Source organism: Sarcophilus harrisii, chromosome 1, assembly GCF_902635505.1.
Source record: "Sarcophilus harrisii chromosome 1, mSarHar1.11, whole genome shotgun sequence".
Lineage (NCBI taxonomy): Eukaryota > Metazoa > Chordata > Mammalia > Dasyuromorphia > Dasyuridae > Sarcophilus > Sarcophilus harrisii.
The window spans coordinates 11,472,970-11,485,531 of NC_045426.1; the positions used below are offsets into that span (position 1 = coordinate 11,472,970).

General features: G+C 38.0%; 1 protein-coding gene across 1 annotated transcript in view; it reads right to left on the minus strand.

Annotated features, from left to right (window-relative positions):
- Nucleotides 1–12,562, minus strand: part of ERC2 (ELKS/RAB6-interacting/CAST family member 2) — a 981,774-nt gene that overhangs the window by 287,912 nt on the left and 681,300 nt on the right.

Sequence of the window (12,562 nt, forward strand, 5' to 3'; positions counted from 1 at the left end):
AGGGCATCCCTCACGTTTCCCATCATTCAGTTTCCTCTTGACCCAGACCCTCGAACTGCCCCTCTATTACTTCTTTCCTTTAAATCTGTTAAGAAGAAAAAAAAAAATCTCACCACTCTAACTCCTATGTTATCTTGGCTCATTGCTTTCTCCGAAAGGGATGGAAATTGTCTCCTCTCTTCCTTCCAACCCCTTTCTACAGTAATACCCGTAACCAGTTTTAATCTGGAATTTGCTCTGGCCCTAACAAGGAAATGGCTCTTCTCCATGGATTAATGAATTCCTCCTTTTTGCTGATGAAGGTTGCCACTGCACCCCCACTCGCACCCCCTTAGCTCATGCCTTCGCTTCAGCAAGTCATTGGTATATTAACATTCTCACTTCCTTTGGAGAGAGCACCATCTTTGGCTCTTTTCTTTTAAGACCCCCAGTAATAGTGTCTAAATGATTTCTCTCAGCACCAAAGGAGTTCAGACCCCCATCATCTCTTGCCTAGACTATAATAATACCTATGCACTCAGTCTCCCTGCATTCCAGCTCTCATTCCTTCAATTCATCCTCCTCACAGCTCCCAACGGAAATATCTAAAACATGCCTGACAAAGTCACTCCTCCTTTCAAGAAACTTCAGTGGCTTCCAATTGCCTCTGGGATGAAATGTTTTAGCATTCAAAGACCTTTGTGATATGGCTCTGATCTCCTCTTCCAGAACGAGTCTGTGTCCCAGCCAGACTGGCTTGTTTGTTATTTCACATACATATCATTTCATCTCTTACTTGTGTCTTTAGAGGCTATCCCTCAGGTCAGAAAGTTTGCCCTCATCAGCCCTCTCTCTCTGGGAATTACAGACTCACCTCTAAGGATTAGCTCTCCAATTCATGTACAGGGTTAAAACCAGAAAGAAGCTCATAGACATTTGTATGTTTATAGATCTTTGAATGTATGTAGATATGAGTGTGTGTGTGTGTGTGTAATCTCTGTGTGAATACTATATAAAACATATACTATGGTACTCAGTGTATGTATGTGTGTAATCTGTGTGTACACTATATCAAACATACTATGGCATGTAGTGTGTGTATAATCTCTGAGTATATTATACAATATATATATATATATATTATATACTATGGTATATAATATGTGTATGTAATCTCTGTGTGTACACTATATAAAACATACTATGGTATATAGTGTATGTACGTGTGTATATTTCCGTGTATAATCTCTGAGCATATTATACAAAACATATACTATGGTATACTCAGGATATGTATGTGTGTGTGTGTGTGTGTGTGTGTAAAATCTATGTACATACTATGGTACATAGTGTGTTAGGTATATAGACTATATAAAACCCATTCTATGATATGTAGTGTGTGTATATGTGTAATCTCTGGGTATACACTACATAAAATATATACTATAGTAGATAGTGTATTGTGTGTGTGTATGTGCATGCAGCATGGTATGTACATATTTGCCTGAATGAGTAAATATACATAGGCGTCTATATCTATCCTTGCAGCTCAGGTACTGTGATTCCTCTTTGAACAACAGAAGATTCATCACCTCCTAAGCCTAGAGATCCCCGACTGAGAGATTTTATTTAACCCCCGGCACTCACTGAGACAACAAAGAATATCCAAAGAGGAGAGCTTAAAGCCAATCTGGTTTACCAAGAGTAGCCCAAGCTTTGCGAAGGCCATTCTCTTTCTCTATTATATGTCGGTGTTTCCTATTAAAGGCATGCATATTAAAAACTATAATAAGAAGTCTGGAAACGTGGAAAGGTTTCTGTCACATAGGAGTTTAGGTTTTATCTTAGAGGCAACAGGGAATCACTGGAAGTTTTGCATAGGAAAATCACATCGTCACACATACATTTCAGAAAAAATTATATTGTTGATTGTATGAAAGAAGGATTGAAGAAGATGGAAGAGCAGCTAAAGGGAGACCAGCGAGGAGTATGATTAACATCAAACACACAGCCCCATTGTGGTCCCCAACATCCTCAGAGCTCAGATTAAAATGTAATTGAGAAATATTTTACATGATACGTGAAATACAATAGCATGCTGATAGGGCTAAAATGTGGTTTTCTACACCATCTAAGTATAAAGCAGCTCAGTGATGCCATAGTACATAGAGAGTCAGCAAGACTCAGCTTGCTAAGTTCAACTCTGCCTCAGATTCATTCTAGCTGTGTGCACCTGGCCAAGTCTCTTCACCCTATTTACCTCAGTTTCCTCTTCTGCAAAAAGAGCTGGAGGAGAAAGTGGCAAACTACTTCATTATCTTTGCCAAGAAAATACCTAATGAGGTCACAAAGAATCAGATGCAGTGAAAGAGACTAAAAACAACAAGCCAATATGTGTCCCAGAATCTGATTTAGGGGCTCCTATTCTATTTGAGTCAGATACCACTGGTTTAGATGACCAGTGAAAAGGATCTTCTAAGTCACACTGGTGAATCATAGTGAGGTTACAGTCTCCTTAGGGCCGTGAATCTTCTCCCTTCATCCCATTTCTGATATCCTCATATAACCCTTCAATATAATAATAATGGAATGGTTGGGTATCAAAAAAGATAATATGTAAAATACTTTGCAAGCCTTAAAGTCATATGTGTATGTATATCTGTGTGTATAACTATTGTTATTATTATTACTATTATTAGTCACATTTCTAATAAGTGTTGCTTTCCCCAGAGGAAATAAGTTGCCTCAGAAGGTACATATCATCAGATGTCTTCAGATTCTCAGCAGAAACCTAGCCACATCTCATTCAGGCATTCAACAAATATTTATTACATTACTTATTACTTGTGTTAAGTGTTAGGGAAAAGGAAAGAGAGAGCGAAAGAAGAAATGGAGGAAGAAGGAAGGAAGGAAGGAAGGAAGGAAGGAAGGAAGGAAGGAAGGAAGGAAGGAAGGAAGGAAGGAAGGAAGGAAGGAAGGAAGGAAGGAAGGAAAGAAGTTAAGAAAACAAAGAAAAAAAAAGTAACAAGCATTTATTAAGCATCTCCTATATGCTAGGCTCTGTGCTGAATGTTTTTGTATATTGCCTTATTTGGTCATCGTTTTACTACAAAGGCAAGATGAACAACAGACTTTGACACCAGAGAATATAAATTCTTCTTGCTTGTCTCAAAGAAGAACAAGACATCAGGGGAGTTACATGCAAGTTAATTGGATTTAAGCGAGCGAAAGCTGAACAAGATCACCTGTCTCACTTTCTTTTTCAGAGCCATCTGAGACCATTGGCAGGGGATGACTGGAGATGACTAGATGTAGTGGGAGACCTTGGTCTTTTTAAACTAAAGTCTTTAACTGGTCTCAGTTTGACTAAGGTAATGCTTAATTAATGATTAAAGCTATTTTTAAAATGAATGAGATATATATAAACACATACAAACACACACACATACATACATTCATGCTGAGCTAATGAGGGCTCAGACAATGACTCAATATGGCTTGGCCTGGGAAATATTAGAGAAAGAATTCTCACTGTCTAAAAATACACACCTCTGACTTATCCACCTCTGAAATTGTACAATCCTATCATTTTGACCTTGGAGGAATACAGTAGGGCAGAAAGAATACTGAAATCAAGGTCAAGGGCATGATCCTAGACTCATCTGTTTCATGTAACCCAATCCCAAGATTAAATCAGAATCATGTCTCTAAGATCCCCAGTGTGATTGCCAGCCTGTGCTTGGAATCCTCTAGTGACATGGAAACCACTAGCCACCCAATGCAGCGCTTTCCATATTAAAGAAATCACTGGGGTCTTTTTTTTCAATTGTTCAAGGGTCTTGGCATCAGCACAGGAAAAATGTAAATATTTGGGGGCAACGGTTCCAAGAGAGTCAAAGAAATACAACCTATTTATTCTGCTTTCAAAGTTATGAGACCATGGATTAATTTTAGATAAACACTCCCCATTTTTCAGGCACTTAGATGTTCTCATTTTTTATCATTTCCTGTTTACATTATAACCGGTTTCTTGTATTCATTTGACATTATGTATTTGAAAAGGTGATGGAGCAAAAATATTGCCATATCATTCCAGTCATCCTTAGTAAAGAAAACTCTCCCCTTCTAGAACTGGAGGAGGAACAGGATAAATTAGTTTGAAAATATTTGTGGGAGTGAAAAAGCTAAAAGAAAGACTTTTCATTAGGAAGGGCCTAATCCCGGAGTACAAGTGTGTTTAGTAAACATGGCAACATCCTATTAATCAATAGCACATTCCCAAACTTCCATAAATCCCTGTTCTTTTTGAGATCAGTTTCCCCTTGAACAACGCCAACAGAAACCTTGTCCTTCTCTTAAAACTCTTGTCTCATGGGAAAAAAAGAAAAAAATATTAAATAGATTTCATACCAATGCTAAGTACCTCATCACTACACTCTCTGCCTTCTTCCATTTCTCCTCTTTTTCATATCACTACAATTCCATACTTAAGCATCATTACTAGGTATGATCTTGGGGCACGCTATCCCCTTTGATCATCCATTCTATGGCTACCTCAAGGTCATAAGATTGTGGATTTAGAACTGGAGGGACCTTAGAGATTGTCAAGGTCCATATATGGATGAAAGAACTGAGGTCTCAAGAGATTCTTCAAAATCACCCTTGTAATAAGTGGGAAAGCCAAGATTTCAACTCTATCCCTTGGCCTCTAAGTCTAGTATTTTTTCTGTGGCAGTACGAATGATGATGGAGGGCTCTTGCTCAGGGAGAAATGTGCCATCTGATCTGCTCTAGATTATTTCCAATTTATCCTGTCTGTATCTTGCTTATTCACAGTTGTTTATGAGCCATCCCCATCAGGCTGGGAGTGCCTTAAAAGCAGGGACTGGTTTTTGTCTTTCTTTGTATCCCCAGTACTTAGCACAGTGCAGGGTACATAACTATGTATTTCATAAATGCTTCTTGACTTGCCTTGGCTTGGCTCTGTAACCGGTTTCCTGAATTTACCTTCTAGAAAACATCGAAGCTGGAAGCCAAGCACATGGATGGTAATGGCTAATCTGTGATTTCCTGGACCAAGTATAATGACATTGTTAACAATAATAATTTAATGAACACTTTCAGAACTATAAAATGGACCATATAAGATTTGGAAACTCTCCTAAAAAAACTGCACAACAGAAGTGAAATAAATACACGGACCATTAGCCTAAGGCAGAAATAGAAAGACTAATAACTCCCTTTCCTGAAAGGAGGAACCACATTGATAGATCTGCTCAAAATTCAAGTTAAAACTTTGCAGAAATGATTTTAGAACAAGCAGAAATCATCCCATTGAACAATGATCAAGTCGAGTAGCAGGACTGTGGCATTTGATTTGAAGACTGAAACACAAAGAACTTATACTTGAATAAGGTCTTGAAATGGCTTATATCCAACAATGGAACAAAATGGCCTTTCAGAAGACTTTATGGAACAAATATTAATCATCCTGCTTTACCTAAAACCAATTCACATACAAGTCAAGACATCAAGCTTGAACTTCAAGCTACTCAGAAGAAAAAGCTCCCAAAATGTAGAGAAGTAGTAAAAAGCCAGATTAATCATCCCCATTCTCCTCTTTGCTACTGAAGTTATTCTGATGTTGCTTGCAGGGATCCTATTGAAAACAAGCCTGGATTCTAGTAGTCTTATTCAAATACAAAAAAAAAAAACAAAAAAACAAAAAACAAAAAAACAATCATCATTTATCCATCTTTGCGATAGTCTGCTTAGCCTTAACCACAAGAGAACTATATTGGAAGTACTAGTCCTGGCATTATTTCTATATGAACTGTATCAAAAAAAAATGAGTTCTCCACTATAAGCTCTATACTATAATACTAATTGCCATTACTCTAATGCCTCAAAGCCCCAAAAGCACTTTTCCTATATTATTTCATTTGATTTCTCCCAAACCCTCTGAGGCGGGTACTAAAAATACCATTATATTTATCATGCAAATGAAGAAACTGAGATTTGTAATGTTAAATAAATCAATCCTACTGTTAGAATGTGTTAAAGGCAGCATGTGATTACTGGTCTTCTTGATTCTAAGTTCAAGGCTCTACACAATAGCCAATACTGTCTCTTTATTATTGTACGGTGTCCATCTAGGATGGGTATCCCAGAGACCAAGACAATTCTTCCTAAATGGGACATTTGGTCTTTTCCATGACGTTGGGGGGCCTAGAACCAATACACCACCTTTACATGCATCTATTTTTTATCACACCATTCTTTCTTCACCCACTCTGTGCTGTATGATATGGGATAATGTATACGCTCACTGAGGACATGAACTCCATTTTTCCTTTGAATGAATGTCTTTGTTGCAAAGTGCCATGAATACAAGAGGTGCTCTGAATTGAACTTTGATTTAATTCAAAAAATTGAATTGAATTTAATTCAACTCAACTAGCATTGATTAGACAATGATCTACTTTTAGAAAGGTAGTGGGCTGCCAATTAGGGAAGGAAAGGAAAAATGATCCAGTCCCTTCTCTCAAGAGTTCATAAGGTAGTAAATTAGTTTGTTGGTCTACATACAGCTCATAGGAGAACAAGGACCTAGGGATCGTATTACCTGTTTATAGAAACCTGGACATGGGCTATTATATATGTGATATATTCAGAAATTTCCCAGAGTCAACTTGATATATGTTTTGCATATACTTAACCTATTTTCCTTCAAAACCTAAGTTTAATTCCAAACTGAACCAATTCTAACCCAATCTTTCACACGAGGTCCTGCTGCTGAATTCTCATTTTTTAAAAAAAATTATTTTATATTCTTCTGAACATCCATGTTATCTCCTGTGACAGCATCTATGCTTCTTGAGGCCGGGAAGTTTTATTTCTGTCTTTGACTCTCCAGGCTTAGCACAGTATTAAGCCGTTCAGTTTTGTCCAATTCTTCATGACCTCACAGATGATAGTCTGCCAATAACTGGGCACGGGGTAGTTTAGATTTCCTTTCCCAGTGGATTAAGACAAGCAGAGATTAATTGACTTCCAAAGTGTCACATATGTCTCAGGCCAAATTTGAATTCAGGTTTTCCAGACTCCAGGCCCAGTACTCTATACACTGAGTCATTTAGCTGCTTCGTGTTTGCCGAGTATATGCCCGGCATACGGTAGACGCTTCATCAATGCTTTTTGATGGATGGTTGTGTTCTCCCCTCCTATTCACCCACACAACACACCTATCAAGTAAGTTCCTGAAAGGCAGGAATTGTCTTGGATTTGTGAGTATATCATTACTTTGCCATCATCTGGCTCAGTTCTTTGCATACAGTAGGTGCTTAATGACTAGTTTTTAAGTGGTATGATTTTTATCATCACCAATAAAAGACATCCTAATGGTCTGAGCTAGAGACTGTCTTTTGGGCTGATTACTACCTATTCTTTGTTGCATTTTCCTGGGGCCATAATCTACTTTTAAAAATTCCTTATTTGTATCAAATGACCAGGTTCCATTCACAACATCTCCTCACGCCATCTTAAGTCTGGATTGTTCTGTCCTTGTCCACCTGAGATGCCAAAAAGAGGCCTCTGTTCAATTTCAAGAACTTTTTATCTTTTTTTTCTTTTGCAAAAACATCACAAAAGAGGACTGGGATAATTTATAATTCTTAATTAGCTCTTCTGTCAACTACAAGAAAAATGCATTACCAAGGAAAATTCCAGCTAGATGCTAACAGTGATTTCACTCCCAATTGTTATTTAATAAATGGAGCTAATAAAAATACATTTTAAAAATCATTTATTTTAGAAGGGGTTTTTTAAAGCCAGTCTCTGGCATTAATATTCATAGAAAGTAATGCTTTTGGCTCTTAGTAGCTTTTTCTTTTTTTGGCCGACTAATCTGTTATGTAAATAGTAGCGTAATACTTCCATTGAACTCCCAGCAAAGTTAATTTACCCAGTTATTTTAAAAACACCTCTAATTAAAAATATTTCCTTTGCTTTCATTACTGTTTTCCTTTCCAAAGAAACCATCATTCTCTATATTAAACCATTCTCTTCATTTTTTAGCCTAATAAAAATTTGTAAAAATTATAGAAAGACAGAATCTGTAACTTAGGAAAGTGTAGAATATTTTGGATTTTCTCCGTGTCATGGCTATTCAGTGCCATAAGCATATCCAAACCTCTTGGGTACTTAGTGTTAAGGCCTATGGAGGATTCTAACTGATGTGGCTTATTCAGGTTCATACAAGTAGTAAATGTCAGAAGTCAGTTTTGAAATCGTCACACCAACATCAAATCTCTTCTCTCCAAGCTCAATCTCGTCTCTCTATTCACTTTCCCATGCTATCAATATATGTATACCTGAGCCAGTGTGGTATAGTAATAAATCATCATAACTTAGAGTGTTTTATTATTTATCAGGTGTTCCTCACATATGACTAAAATAATTTTGAATTCTGACCATATATTGTAGTCCATAAGCTGGAACGGCCCCATTTTCAAAGAAGTGATAAAACAAGAAAATATTGTCGACATATACTGAAATCAACATATGTATATTTGAGTCAGTGTGATAATAATCATCATAATTCATATGTAATGTTTTGTTATTTATCAAGTGTTCCTCATATAGCACTGAGATCATTTTGAATTTTGACTATAATTTTTAATTCATAAGTCAGAATTACTCCATTTTTCAAAGAAGTTGGCCCATCTACAAACCAGCAGAAAGGACCTGGCCAGGCCTGAAGATTAAGAGACTTTGGCAGTTGGGAATTGGTCCCCTTTCCCCCAAAAGTCTTCATGTAAAAGGGGTCTCCAACTTGATACTGAACAAACCAGGTGTCTAAGAGCTATAGATAAGGAGGGAGAAGCTTTGGGGCGTGAGGCACAGTGAGTGCAAAGCAAGATGCTTTGGATTTTCCATGGGAAGTTGTAAGAAGGCCTGTCGAGCTGGAGTGGGAGAACTTAGATGAGCACAGAGATGCACCATTGGCTAGTGTGAGAACGACCAGGATCTGGGATGAAAATGGAGGAACAAGAGGTGAATTGAGCATTAGTGGCTGCATTTTGGAAATTCTGTAGGTTTTTCAGTAATTTGATAAAGCAGCTTACCAATTAAAAAAACACAATCTTCTCTTTGTAACATGAATATTCTCCCCAGAATGCCAAATGGCGGTACGGCACAGAAAATCACTGAAGAAAAAGAAGAGAGTCCAAAGGACAAAGGATAGGAATATGATGGGCAGAAACAGACTGCCATAGTGACACAATGGTGAAGTGGAATGCCCATGAGCCTAGAAGTCATCAAATCTGAATATCAGGCATACATCTGGTGCTTACTAGCTGCAAGCTCATTCACATTCTGTAAAATGGGAATAGTAACCCCAATAGGGTTGTTCTGAGTATTAAATGAGATAATTATTAATGTCCTACCCCAGACTACTTTGTGCTTATTTTGCATATATTTTGTATTTTCTTATCTGTGAATATATTATTCCCTGCCTCCAATCCCTCACATAACCCCCTGAGGGAAGGAAAGATTTCATTCTGACTTTTCTATCCCTTGTACCTTGGACACTTCACAAATGCCTTGTGAATCAAATGATACATATAAGTCACTGACAGTATTATATGATAGTCATTTTCAACAACGTCATCCCTGTCATTACAATAGTCTAATAGTCTATAAAAATGAATGATATGAAATATTATGCACTTGTGCGACCAGAGAGAGGTGGGGAAGTTTAGTTGGGCTAGATTTTTCCCCCTTTTTCTTTTTTGTTACAAGACGTGACTAAGGGTGGGGTCAAGTAAAGGAGATACTGGTAAACCAAAATGATATAAACAAAATTAATCAATATTATAAAGGGAACAAAAGAAAATGAAAAAGGGGGAAGAGAAAGGCTACTCATGAATAGAAGCTAGGGGAAGATAAGCCAAGCAGCTTCATGGTATCTTCAAGATATCAAAAGGTCTTTTGTTTATTTAATAATTTATAACAGTTTGATTTGTGCCATTTAATGCAAAATAATCCGGATTAATATTAGATCTCCAGATAACTATTAAGAGAAAAGTGGTAACCAAGATTCAAATCAGGAAGTTTCAATATGAGTCAAATTTCAATGTGGACATTGGAATCGGACGATTTAAGAATTACAAAATTAGAAATTGCTGTTATCACACTTCTTCAGGAATCAAGTATTGGGAGAAGTACATGGCATACAAAGAGTGGAGCCAAAAAAAAAGTTACAGTGGATTTGATTCATCTTCAAGGTGAACTCTCTCAATAGCCAGAGTTTGTTGTGTTTCAGCCTAGGGCTAGGGCTCTACCCAGAGTCATGTAGTTTAATAAATGGCTAAAATGCTCAATAAGAGTCATGGGGTTGAGGCAGCTAGTTGGTGTAGTACATAGAGCACCAGCCCTGAAGTCAGGATGACTTGAGTTCAAATCTGACCTCAGACACAATACTCCCTGGCTGTGTGACTCTGGGCAAGTCACTTAACTCCAATTGCCTCAGCAAAAAAAGGAAAAAAAAAAGAGTCATGGGGCCATTCTCCCATCTGAATTTTTTCCTGATCTCTCCACCTGTGTTTCTGAAGTAATTTTGAATATATTTTTCTGCCTATGTGACCTTCAGAAAATCCTTTGGGCCTGTTTCTTCATGTAGAAATGGGGTGATTGTACCAGTTTGGCTATAGCACTGAATCTATGATCTTATGATCTCCCCATGAGAATAAAATCTTTTTAGAGCAGGAACTATATTATTTTCTCTTTGTAATCTTCAGGGCCCAGCATACAACAGATGTATGTTGAATTATTCCAGAAGCATCCCAAAGCAAACTCTTAACAGCTTGACTATATCTTTGGTTTTCTCCATTCTTTTTTGTTTATTCAGAACAAAACAAGAAAGTTCATAATACTGACCTGAGATCGCCATAGAAGTTGAAAATGCATAATATTAAGAGTGTCTTTAGAACATCGAAAGGCTACTATCTGCCGAGTCTAAAGCAATCCTGTCCATCACTGAAAATAAAATATGAAAAGGAAGCCCCAAGTATGCTAGCAAAGATAAGATAATGCAAAGAGAAATAAGCTGCTCAGGGCCTGCTGAATGCCAAGGGGGAAGAGTGTACCATGTCCAGCATTTTATCAAGGCCGCAGCCTAAACAAACGTCAAAGGGAATCACTACTTTAACAAATACAGGCAACAATGGGGGGAGAGAGGGCCATTTGTTCACATACATTTAGTCAAGGTTAACGATGGATAAAAAATATGTACTCAGAACAGATTTAATAGCCCTAAACTGTCATTCAGTTTGTAGGAGGTATTCAAGATACAGCTAATAAAACACAAAAAAATGGAATTTTCAAAAGGTTGGGGGTGGGCCTAGGGGAGAATGAAGTGGAAAGACTAAAGAGATAAATGTTTTCTTTTCAGAATTGCTCTACAGTTAACGGAACCCAAGATTACTGAAAGTTCTCCTGCTACAATTTGCTGCTTTGCCACTTATCACAGTCACAGTAAAAGGAAACTGCCTAAACATTTCTGGGTCACTCTCTAATTCTGTTTGTCCATTAAGCCCACTGGAGCTTCCATCAAGGGCCCCGTAATCTTCATTTAGAGTCAATTTAATCAGATTCTTAGGGAGGGGTAGCCATCCTAGTCAGCTCCGTAAGGGTTCATGTTCACTTAGGAGTCTACCTGATGAAAAACAAAATCCATTAGGAAATGATTGCAGTAATGACTTATGGTGGAAGAGCTCCATTATGTCATGGGCTGAACCCACAGCTGTGTTCTAATCAGACTGTGTAGAGGGGTGGGGGGCACCAAGCTCAATCAACTTTTCCCCTTTAATTATTGTTTTCTTTCCCTTCCGACCCTGAGTCTTCAACTTTAAGTTCAGTAGGAGGTGACTTGAGATAGATGGTGGTGAAAGATCCTGTTAAAAAGAACCTTTCTGTCATCCCCCAAGGAAGGGGTGGGGGGTAGAAAGTGACCCATTTTTCACCCACTGGAGCTGCCCTTGTGCTCAACCCACAAGAGATTGCATTTTCCAAATAAAATTTTAAAATGTGAATGTGTAGGGGTCAAATGGATCAATAAGAGAGTCATTTGTCAATAAAAGATGCCTATTGTTTGCGGTCAGCGTGCATTGAGAATGGAAGCATCCCAACCAGAAGGGAAATCCAGGGCAAGAGGCCTAAACTGATGACACTGGTGAGGAAGGACAATGAACAGACCCGATCTTCAAAGATGACATATCGGTGGCTATTTTTTGTGCCCTTCGCAGTCAATGGCTGACCCAGGACGGGCCGGCCGTAAGCAGTCATTTACTCCAATTACACCAATTTTTTTTTGTCTTTGAAACCTAATAGCCCAGGACTTGGATTTCTGACACAGAAACAACAATGTCGAATGGCCATTCTCCACCGGGAGCCCTCGCCTCAGCTCACTTTTTCTCAGGGGATGCTCTCAGAGAGACCTCTGACCCTTCCCACACACTTTCCTCCATAGGAGAATGGACATGGAGTTTAGTTTTAAGATAGGATTATTCACCTATTTGATCAG